At 34.4% G+C, this 11,940-nt stretch overlaps 1 long non-coding RNA gene across 1 annotated transcript; it reads right to left on the reverse strand.

The window, feature by feature from the left end:
• Positions 1–227: 227 nt before the first annotated feature.
• On the reverse strand, positions 228–8,668 carry LOC147076842 (uncharacterized). The gene is made up of 4 exons (XR_015069714.1): positions 8,457–8,668; positions 6,169–6,309; positions 2,845–4,210; positions 228–1,472 (listed from the first exon to the last, which is right to left on the reverse strand). It is a non-coding gene; the product is annotated as an uncharacterized LOC147076842 (long non-coding RNA).
• Positions 8,669–11,940: the final 3,272 nt, after the last annotated feature.

The following is an 11,940-nucleotide window of genomic DNA, read 5'->3' on the forward strand; positions in this document are numbered from 1 at the left end:
TTTTATTTTGTATTAGTGCTCCAAGAAATAATTCTATTTCCACCGGTCCGCAGGTGTAAAAAGGTTGGTTAAAAATGCTCTACGGGACGGGGGCATCCGTCTGATAACATTTTAAATACCAAGAAAAAAAAAACGTTACACATTTTTTCCCTTACAGCTTACTGTGACAGCACGTAACGTAATGATAATGTATTCTTAAATAAACTAATAAATAAATAGATATCTTAAATTGAGAAAATCAATTTTATTTCTAAGTAAAATTACTTATTCAAAACATTGTATATAACACAATATCAAAAACTTAATAATACATAACTGTAAAATAAATTTAAAAAAAGATACACCACTAACTTCTAAGCAAGAATATTTTGTAAGCGGTGATTTATTTCAAAATTGATTATTTCGGCTGCAACCAAGTTTTTAGTACATTTTTACTACTTAATACAATGGTTTGATTAGTTTTAACATCTGGCTGTATTGATGGGGTCGCACTCAGGCAAGGTACAGGCCTAAGGCAGACTTAGAATACCGTTTCCATTAATTTATATTGTCTAATTTTATGCGAAATCATTTAGTGCATCCCTAAATTAATAATTATCATCTGAAACCTAAGCAGACAAATGCAACATAAATCTTGAAATATATATTAGGTGTATACATAAGATCAATGACATTATTAATGGACAACGCACTCAATACAGTAGCTAGCAAGTAAATTCGTGCATAGCGGCATTCGCAGATGTATAGTAGACGTCACGCAATTTCCATTATGCGATATCACGCATCGGGAATTTATAGCAATATCACCTCTATTGTAATGGCGTTAGAAGTGTTTCTAGTGTCAATATTCATTTGAGCGAACCCGTCGAACTGGACCATTCGGCAAACCCGACAAAAAGCATTGGGAATTTATAGCAATATCACCTTTATTGTAATGGCGTTAGAACAGATTATGCCATTCGGCAGACTCGACAAAAAAGTAAGTGTCATTTTTTTTCTAGGTGCTTCGTCCATATTAATGTCATTGCATAAGATAATCTACTGACGATTAGAGCAGTTTTACGAAACTTACTCTGACGCACTGACAAATATGAAGGCCCTCCTGTGATTTCTTAAAACAAAGATGTCGGTAATTTCTAACGAAGTGACCCAGACGCTTCATGGAAAATCGCCACTTCTTCCAAACGTTGTAATGATCGTATTCTCTCCTTCATCTGCCGCCCTAGAGCAACATATGATCTGTCTACCCCCACGGGACATCACTTATCTAACTACCTACAAGGTTAGTCACTGTACATAAATCCAGGGCCACACAAGCCTCCTGGCAACATCTTCAATCAATCCAGTAAAGGAACAGAAAACTATGGAAATGTCTCTCCTTAAACATCCTATAAAGAATTAATTTTTAAATGTTTTTTTTAGAAATGTCACATAACTCTCTCTTCGGCCTATGATGCCAAAGGGGGGACATGCTCGTCGAAGGTCAAAATTGAGTTTTTATTGTATTTTCAAACCATGATCCTGGACACTCCTTAAACGTTGTAGATGATCTATTTATATAATTTTGAAGCCTTATTATCCTTTATAGTTATTTTAAACATTTGATGACTGCATGAAGTATTTTTGTTACATAAAATAGTATTCTTTTAAACCTCTCGCTCTAATGTTTTAGAATATAGTCATATTTCGGTACACAACTGTGCAGTGGTGTTAAGATTTTTTACATTTATTAATTTTTAAACGCATTTATAAAACAATTAGCATAATTTATTACGAGATAATTTTTGTAATATATTCACGATAAAAAATTATATTGATAATCTCTGTGATCCCAAATTTGACAAGAATTAGGCATTTTATTATTCAAAAAATCGGCAAGATTAACACATTTGAAGATGATTCTAAAGATACTTATTATAAGCTATGTCTTTGACCATTTAAGTGTGATAAACATCTTATGAATAATGATTGCTTTATAATAATTATTGACCTAAGAATAAGGTAGTGTTTTTTTGAAATACGCCATTTCTTTTGTCATTCCCCAGTGGTTAAGCTACAACATACGGCCGTAACCATAAATTGACAAACTATATTTAAAGTAGGGAGTAAAATGATATTAATGCGCGTGTTTGAACATGTACCGTTTAAAAAAAATTAAAAAAAAATTCGGTTAGGTACATGTTCAAACACGCGCGTTAACATAATTTTACTCCCTACTTTAATTATAGTTTGTCATTTTATGGCTACGGCCGTATGTTGTAGCTTAACCACTAGGGAATGACAAAAGAAATGGCGTATTTCAAAAAAACACTACCTTCTTCTTATGTCAATAATTATTATAAAGCAATCATTATTCATAAGATTTTTATCACACTTGAATGGTCAAAGACATAGCTTATAATAAATATCTTTAGAATCATCTTCAAATGTGTTAATCTTGCCGATTTTTTGAATAATAAAATGCCTAATTCTTGTCAAATTTGGGATCACAGAGATTATCAAAATAATTTTTTATCGTGAATATTTTACAAAAATTATCTCGTAATAAATTATAATAATGGTTTTTTAAATGCGTTTAAAAATTAATAAATGTAAAAAATCTTAACACCACTGCACAGTTATGTACCGAAATATGACTATATTCTAAAACATTAGAGCGAGAGGTTTAAAAGAATACTATTTTATGTAACAAAAATACTTCATGCTGTCATTAAATGTTTAAAATAACTATAAAGGATAATAAGGCTTCAAAATTATATAAATAGATCATCTACAACGTTTAAGGAGTGTCCAGGATCATGGTTTGAAAATACAATAAAAACTCAATTTTGACCTTCGACGAGCATGTCCCCCCTTAAGCGGAGCAATTTGTATTCACAAAACTGATTCTATACAAGAATTACAAATAAAAATAATTCTTCAATGTTTTTTCGGAGTATGAACCATTAGTACGTCTTGGTTAAGTCATTTGTAACCTTAAAAATAAATTAAATAATAATCGGTGATTGAAGTTATCACGAAGAGACGATTTACGTGGCTGGGACATGTATTCCGGATGCCGCCAAAGAGTGCGGCACTTCGTACCCTTGTGGCACAGCTTCAAGGGTTCCGTCGCCGTGGCCGGCCCTCCCTCACCCTGCAGCGATGCTACAAAAGCGACCTACGTCCTGCAGGTCTTACATGGCGGGAGGCGCAGGAGTTGGCGATGGACCGAGGGAAGTGGCGCCAACTTGTACTTGCCCTATGCCCCAATATTGGGACGTGACAGGGTGAAAGAAGAAGAAGAACCTTAATTTCCATCTAGCGGAGATTTGCTTTTATGAAGTCTTTTGTGTTTCTTTAGCCTACTAGATTCTGTACATTTATATTCACAGTAACTGCATTTAAATGGCTTCTCACCACTATGAATCATTTTATGTGCCTTTAACCGATTGGATTGATTACATTTATAATCACAAACATCGCACTTGAAAGGTTTTTCACCACTATGAATCCTTTTATGTTTCTTTAGGTTACTTGATTGTCTACATTTGAAATCGCATTCGTTACAAATAAAGGGAGTTTCTCCAGTATGACACATTTTATGCTTTCTTAAGCTACTAGATTGATTACATTGGAAATCGCAAACATTGCACTTGAAAGGCTTTTCAGCACTGTGAATCATTTTATGATTCTTCAAGTGACATTTTTGCGTAGATTTGTAATCACACAAGTTGCAACTGTACGGTTTTTCGCCAGTATGTATCATTTTGTGTACCTTTAAACTACTAGCGTGTTTGCATTTATAATCGCATTCATCGCAACCAAATCGATTCAGGTCACATTTATTTTTAGTATCACCAGACAAAGACAAGTGTATAATCTGGTGTTCGTCTAGTATGCATTGAGATGAAAAAAAAGCAAAACACACACGACATACAAAATTATTTGTAAAAAATGAAGATTTGTTCAACTTAAGACAGACTTCTTTCCCGGATGTAAGTGTTATTTCTTTTTTAACGTGATTATATTTGTGAATTTTATATTCTTCATTCTGGACTGCCGACTGAATCTCAGACGTGTGGTCAGCTGGTATAATATGTTGCAATTGATGTGTTTCGAAACTGCCATCGTATTGGTGAGATATTTTATTTTTTTCTATGGCTAAGCCATTATGTTGAATGTCAGTTGTCTCAGTTTTTATTTCATTTTGTAATATTAATGGAATCTTCTGTAAATTAAAAAAAACACATCAGTATAAACATAATAGACAAAACTTTATTTCATTTTATTGGATATAATAATTATACATAAGTACAGAGAAACAATAAGATGCTGTTCATGTCTTCTGAAACAAAATACTTGGGCCGGTTAAAAGAGACAAAAAGTGGCGCATATGCGAACAATTTAAGCCCAATAAAGTCAATGTCTTGAGGGCGCGAAGCCACAAATGGGTCGGTCCAGCGCCATCTTTAGATCAATAAAGCCTAAGCATATCTTTTTGCACAAACAACGAGTGGTCCACTGTTCAACTGTCAAAATCAGATCCCAGATTGCTTGGCATATTAATTCGCGCTTTCTCGTTTCAAATTGAATAATTATAAAAAATTATCAAATCAAATAATATATTAACTATCAGTGTTATTTATATACATTCCCGTTATTTATCAGCTGTCAAAGTCAGACTAGTACTTCACACAAAAACCGGTGGTAATATGGATTTCCAAAAAAATATGTAGCATTGATCTATGCATTACATTAATTTTAGAAGGTGTGTTAATGTTAGTGTATTATTTATCATGTAACTCATCTATCCAATTCAAACCATTCCCTGAGTGAACACGACAGACGCGTCAGTATGAAAACTTTATAGAAAATGACAGGTCATCCATAGACAACAACGGGAGGGGTGGAAAAAGTAGGACCAGTCGTTGTGAATGTATCGGCTTTCTACTTCTGTCGGCAATGGTCGGTCACATTGTTAGTTGCGATGTATCTAGAGCTCTTCATAAAGTTCACGAAAGAACATCTTTAAGCATTCAGGTCCACTGCGGATAACGTCAAAGTGGACGAAGAAAGGCTGTGCGACCAATTAGAGAGAGAGAACTCGGGGACGAGGCCGAGTAGTAGACCATGAACCTGAATAGTGTGTAGCCCCAGCTTAACTTACTAACTTTAGATGAATTCACGTCATGTCTTGATAATCTTTAATTGTCATTATTCTGCCGGAAAGGCGATATGGTTCACACGCTTTAACCAGCGCAAATATTATCTTATCTCAACTGATTGAGCTGCCATTGATTTTCCCACAATTTTCACGTCTGATCTATCCATGGAGTACTTACTGTCTTTCTTGTTTTCACCACATTAAAAATATTATATAGGAACAAAGTCTAATAACTAAGTTGGTTACATGTAAATTGTACGTAACACATTTCACCGTAGCACAGTTCACCGTGAGCTTTCGTATCGGAAAGAGATGACCGTATACGGTCTCCAATTTTATTCGATTCAATATCAACATTAATTAAATTTTCATGGCTGATTTTGGCAAAATTCATGAATTTAAGAATGAATGCCTAATTTAACCTAACAAATAATCCAGTATATCGGCTATTTTTTTAATTTGTTTGCTGCTGGCTTCTTCTAAATAGTAAACCGACAAGAACCATGTTTTATTCAGACATGAATTTTATGACAGTACTATACGACCCAAAGAGGTTGGACGGTCTTTAATATACGGCCATATATTTTCACAGCATTTTAAAGCCTCAATTACATTGAGCTTCTTTACGAGCTGTTTATTGGCGAATTTACAATCTGCCTGTAAAGTCGCCCAGTGTAGTCATCGAATAAGCTAATAAGCAGGTTGTAAACACTCAACCGAGAAAAGTTGAAAGCCGGTCAACTTTACGCGCTACACGCCGGCATGTGGGTGCCGTCTGCGCAGTAGAGCGCAGTACCAACCTTTCGGTAAAAAAAACGAACTACGTTCCGTCAAAATAGTCGCTGGCTTGTGGCTTCTCAGCGAATGGAAAGTTTTGTGTGTAATCATCAAATCGCAGTAGCTGAATCACCCGCTTTTAAATTTGACAATTAACAGCTAGTAAAGAAGCTCAATGCAATTGAGGCTTAAGTGTGATACGGCGAACTGCATACGTACAAGTTTGCGGACACGAACTAACTTACCTGACTTGTTTTCCAATCCGAATCTGTACTTTGATCTATATATTTATTTCCAAGACATGTGTCACTTGTAATTATTGATGTGTTTGGTTCACTGAGGTCCATAGGCTCTGGTTTGATAAAAACAGCAGGTACAATTTCCACCTGTAAATAACGAAAGTATGTACTTAATACATAAACCTTTATGTATTTGGTACAATGTAGTCAATAAAACCACGGGCTGATGATGCCCATCCCATTGGGTCCAATCATTGGTGATGCTGAGTTGTGTAAGTAACGCCGGCATTACCAAAGACATAGTATGCTTATCAAAATTGGTGTTTTAATTTCTGTATTTTACGGAAATAAAACATAACATCATAAGTTTTTGTAATCCAACCAATTATTGTAATTGTAACAGTAGCGAAATGGAAAAAAATGGAAATGGGCAGGTCATGTAGCGCGACTACAAGACGAGAGATGAACAAAAATAATTACTTCATGGAACGGCCCTAAAGGGAAACGCTATAGAGGAAGTTCCCATGCGAGATGGCAATACGACATCATAAAGACAGCGGGCCCAAATTGGCTACAAATAGCCAAAAACAGAGTCCAGTGAGACTCTTTGGAGGAGGCCTTCACCCGAAGAGGGGTTCTTACAAACCAAACAAACCAATTACATATCATTGTTTAATTTATAAACATTATCTAATAGTAGTATATACAAAATAAAAAATCTTAATATATATATGAGTCGCTTAGAATCATAACTCACATATTGCAATTTTGTCGTTTTTTAGTTAAATATGCCAAGTGATTCTAAATGAATTAATCTATATACCGAAAAGTAGTTGAGTATTAAAAGTCAATTTAAACCATGTGAAAATCGTTGACAAAGTTCATTGTTGGTGTAATATGTCGTATATTTCAAAGAATAGAGTTTTGTCACCAACGCCTTATGTCTGCAACGTTAGGAGTATTAGGTATATATACTTAAAAAAAAGTTATTCGACTCTCTCACTCATTAATATTCTAGGGAGTTCAATACTGTTCATCTAATTACAAAAAATAGTGCTCTGTTGGTTTTTAGCGATTATCTCAAAACTTGATTTTTGGAATATGTGAGTTATGATTCTAAGCGACTCATATATATGTATTAAGTATACAAAAATATAAAAAATAAAAATAATTAATATTATATAGACTAGAAAATAAATAAATAATACAATCATAGATAGATATACATACATAATAGATATATTCATAGGTTCTATATATATTCATTAGATATAGTCAATTACTTTTGTTTGTAAGAAATAAAAAGGCTTATTATATTAATATGTAAAATATTGTAACAGTAGCGAAGAGTGGAGAAAGGCTCTTATGATCCGCAGATAAAAAGTGCACATTAAATTTTGTTAGTCATACGTACCTATTTGTTTTTATTCCTTTATTTCAAAAATCAATTTAACCCTGCCCAACCAAACCATACTAGTTTTGGTATATTTTGGGCGATAAGACAAAATTGTGCACACTTTTTCATACATATTTATTTGTTTTCGTCTGATTAAAAATACATACATAATATTAGTCAATACTTTATACTTTTATAAAATATCTCAAGTTATGTAATATGATTTAATTGCACAATTTAAGATATTTTATAGATACATACGTATTTTTTACTATTATTTATTATGATTTGGTTTCGCAGAGTTTAATTGAGTTTTAAAAAACTAACCAACACCATCTGTAAATTGTAATCTTAGTTCAATTAAAAACAAATAAAAGTATGACTGACAAAGTTTAGTGTGCACTATTTATGGCTGATCTTAAGAGCCTACCTCCACCCCTCGCCACTGGTACGTATCAATGGTGTTATCACTCTAAAATGAATAAAGAAGTGAGACCTCCAATATAAAAACAATTAAAAAATGGTTGTGTCGTACTTTTGTGTAGTCCCCGAGTGACCGTTTTTTTTAAACAAATTAATGTTTTAATTGAAGACAGTATGTCTATACGCACATCCCTACCCTATAATATAATGATTGATTTCATTATCTGTTTTTCATTTTAAATTTAACATAATGTCCTCCATTCCAAGTCATTAATTTGCTCTCCATCTCATTTTTATATCTGGTAACCCAAATTAAACACCACTCCATCGATGGTATCCATATTTCAATCACTATACACCGAAATAAGTATCTAAATTTGGTAAAACGGTGTTGTAAACAAGTAAAATTGATAAAAACCAACTGGGTATTAAATGAAATGTCAAAATTAAATAATGTCTATCAACATAACCCTACTTCGTATTGCTGACATGTGAAGTTGTATTCTTGCTTTACATACAGCGTGTTCGTTGACAGTGTATGATGGAAACTCTCCTCTGAATCATTACGAAAAAATTCGTTTGATTCTTGATCGTTATAATCCACTGGTTCTGTTTTTATGTCCATTTTTAAGGGGGCTTCGATTTTGCAATTAACAAAACTTTTGTTATTTTGTGCTGTATTGCCATAGACTAAAATACTATTTGTATTGCCATAAAATAAAATTTAAATATCATTAAGTCAATTACAATGAGCTTCTTTACGAGCTGTTTGTTGGCGAATTTATAATCTGCCTGTAAAGTCGCCCAGTGTAATCATCGAACAAGCTAACAAGCAGGTTGTAAACACTCTACCGAGAAAAGTTGAAAGCCGGTCAACTTTACACGCTACACGCCGGCGAGTGGGCCTACTGCGTCTGCGCAGTAGCAACCTCCCGGTAAAAAACGAACTACGCTCTGTCAAAATAGTCGCTGGCTTGTGGCTTCTCAGCGAATGGAAAGTTTTGTGTGTAATCAACAAATCGCAGTAGCTGAATCGCCCGCTTTTAAATTCGCCAACAAACAGCTCGTAAAGAAGCTCAGTGTAATTGACGCTTAAGGCTATTCCTCAGTTGAGGCACGGTCTAAAAAGATTGTGGGAAGGTGTTGGGAGGATTGCGGGTCGCGGGTGCAAATGACGCATGCCAAACAAAATATAATTTGTCATATAAATCCAAAATGCGTCCATTTAATGTTCTGTTTATTGTTCTAGTAGTAACAATAATAATATATTCATTCAGATGTTTTCTTTTTAACGTTTTTAGTCATCTTTACACGATTTAAGAATTAATACCCCCGTCGCCATCACGAAACAAATTGACGTGTTCCCAGATTAACGGTCTCTCTCCGAATGGCAGCGAGTCCAAAATTTTTTCGCGCCTATAGTGGAAAATTATTTGCCGTTTCACTGATGTATCGCCTTAATGTAGTCAGTGCTGCTATCTTTTGTCACCGAACCAGTGACGTCCCTTGGGGGTAGGCAGATTGAGCGTCGCTTAGAGGCGGCAGTTACTCGAAAGGCGGTTAATCGAGGAGAATCGTTTGGTACCTATATACTATAGAAATAGCTAAAATTATTTTGTTTACATGTTGTACAACAATAGCATAGTAAAAAATATGGGAAAATAATAAATCTGTGTTGGTACGTATTGCTATTAATGATACCTACTGATAGGTAAGGGTTTACGGAGGGTGTTGATTTACACTTTTCCACTTATTAAAAACACCGATTCAAGGACATTAAGTATATTTCGCTTGGCAAGTAACAATTAATTAACAACATTTTTTTTGTAAACACACGACTTGGCGCGAAAAAGGTAACGAATCGTATTTAGAGGCGACGTATGGGCTCAAGGGTAGGTAGCCGACTGCCCGTAACCACCCTCGATCCCTCGTCCGCCCAGAAACAGATAACGGTAACTTTCTTTTTGTTTGTTTTGCTGTGCATCATCGTTTAGCCTTGACTCATTTACAGTTATAATAATATTATCATTATATTCATCACTACCTACAAAGCAAATGTGTCAGAAATATCAATCAAATAAAACCCCAGAGTCTGATGATTTGGATAAGTGTCTAAAGTGTCTATATATAGATATGATTTTGTATGTTTTTGTGGTGTATATTTTGTTAGTAATGTATCCATACAACACATTTATTAGTTATTGGATTCATGAATGGATGATACCTACTTAATATTGTATAATAAAATGGGGCAGCATTTTGACGCTGCCTAGGGGCGGCATTTTGTCTAGAGACGTCACTGCACCGAACTGCTTATGATTGAAGTACAGACCAATAAAGTTAGCCGAAGAATGGGATGGGAGAGCCACTGTCGAAAACCACCCAATTAAGACTCGTAACTGGTCAAAATCTGGCTTTCGAATGAAATTTTCAAAATGGCGTCCTATGGTACCTAGTTCGTAGTTCCATTTTTGGCCATTCTAGATAAGTTTGTAGTTCTGTAGGTACATACATAAATATTTTTTTAAACACATACTTATCTACATAGGTAGGTATATAAACATTCATTATGCCACAGCATGCGATGTTAACGCCCTCTCACATCCACGGAATCTACCATCAATGATGTTTGTAATATTCGTAATTTCTGCGATAAGCAACGTATAACCTGCCTACTCGCACGTGACGTCAATAGTTTTATTATATCATATTCATAATATTATATTATTATTTACAAAATTATTATAAATGCAGGAATTTTGTATTAATTTTCCACCTTGATGGCCAGCGGCTTAAGCGTCGGCATATAGCGTCGAGAGTCTCAGGTTCGAATCCTGGGTCTGGCAAGTACACAATATTGTTTTTAAATTTGTGTATGAGTCAGAATATGTACCTAATAGGTTGAGCAAGTGGCTGACATCCATTTCTCATAAAAATAAAATCTGTCAATACAAACCTCCATTCTGTGGAGGCCCATATGATCCTAGCCCAAATGTTTGCTAATTATGTACCTAATATGTTCAATATAATAAAAATACAAACAATAATAGCAACGATGGCCGCGGGGCTTAAGCGTTGGCTCATTGGGTCCTGGGTCTCAGGTTCGAATCCGGGGTATGACAAGTAGTACCTACACGTCATATTGTTTTTCAATTTGTGTATGAGTCAGAATATGGACCTAATAGGTTGAGCAAGTGAAAAGTAAGTAAAAACAAAATCTGTTACAAACCTCTACTCTGTGGAGGCCCCTAAATGTCCAGAATAATTTATAGGTATGTTAATATTTTCGCTTTTGTTTTAATCAAAGAACATTTTAGATTACTGCTTCCTCACTTTGGATGACCACAAGATTTGTTATTTTTGAAGTTATACTTCTTTTGGCGCGTTTGGGAAATCAGATCAGAGTGTATTTTCGGCGTGTGACATATAACACATAATTTATTTTTTCACACGAAAAAATCGCCCTCGATTGGATTCAAACCAACGATTGTTCGGTTATCAGCCGAACGCACTACCTTTTCGCCACAGTATGATAATGCAATCGATTATACAGTATAATACTATAGTTTAGAATTGTTCCGTTGCCTAGGCAGTGTATTTATTATTGTCGGCCATTTGCAATTCCTTACGTAATCAAACGATTAAACGTCAGTGACAGTTGGTACTTTAAAAATAATAACAACCAGAAACCACTATATAAATTAGTAATATAATTTAAAGTGTATAGAAATAAACCAAAGGCGATCCAACAAGCGGTCCTTTTTCTTGATTGTGTAATTTAACAAGATTTATATCTTATAATCTTAATCTTATCTTCTAATCTAATCTTAATCTTGTCTTCTAATCTTAAGATATATAAGAGCTAGCCAAAGAATCTAGGTTATCACAAGTTTTGTTTTGTTACGCCAAAGAAGTATAACTTCTAACGCGCGTACATAAATACACACACCGATTTTTTT

Source organism: Rhyacophila brunnea, unplaced genomic scaffold, assembly GCF_057557595.1.
Source record: "Rhyacophila brunnea isolate RB1 unplaced genomic scaffold, BYU_Rbru_1.0 scaffold_13, whole genome shotgun sequence".
Classification (NCBI taxonomy): Eukaryota; Metazoa; Arthropoda; class Insecta; order Trichoptera; family Rhyacophilidae; genus Rhyacophila; species Rhyacophila brunnea.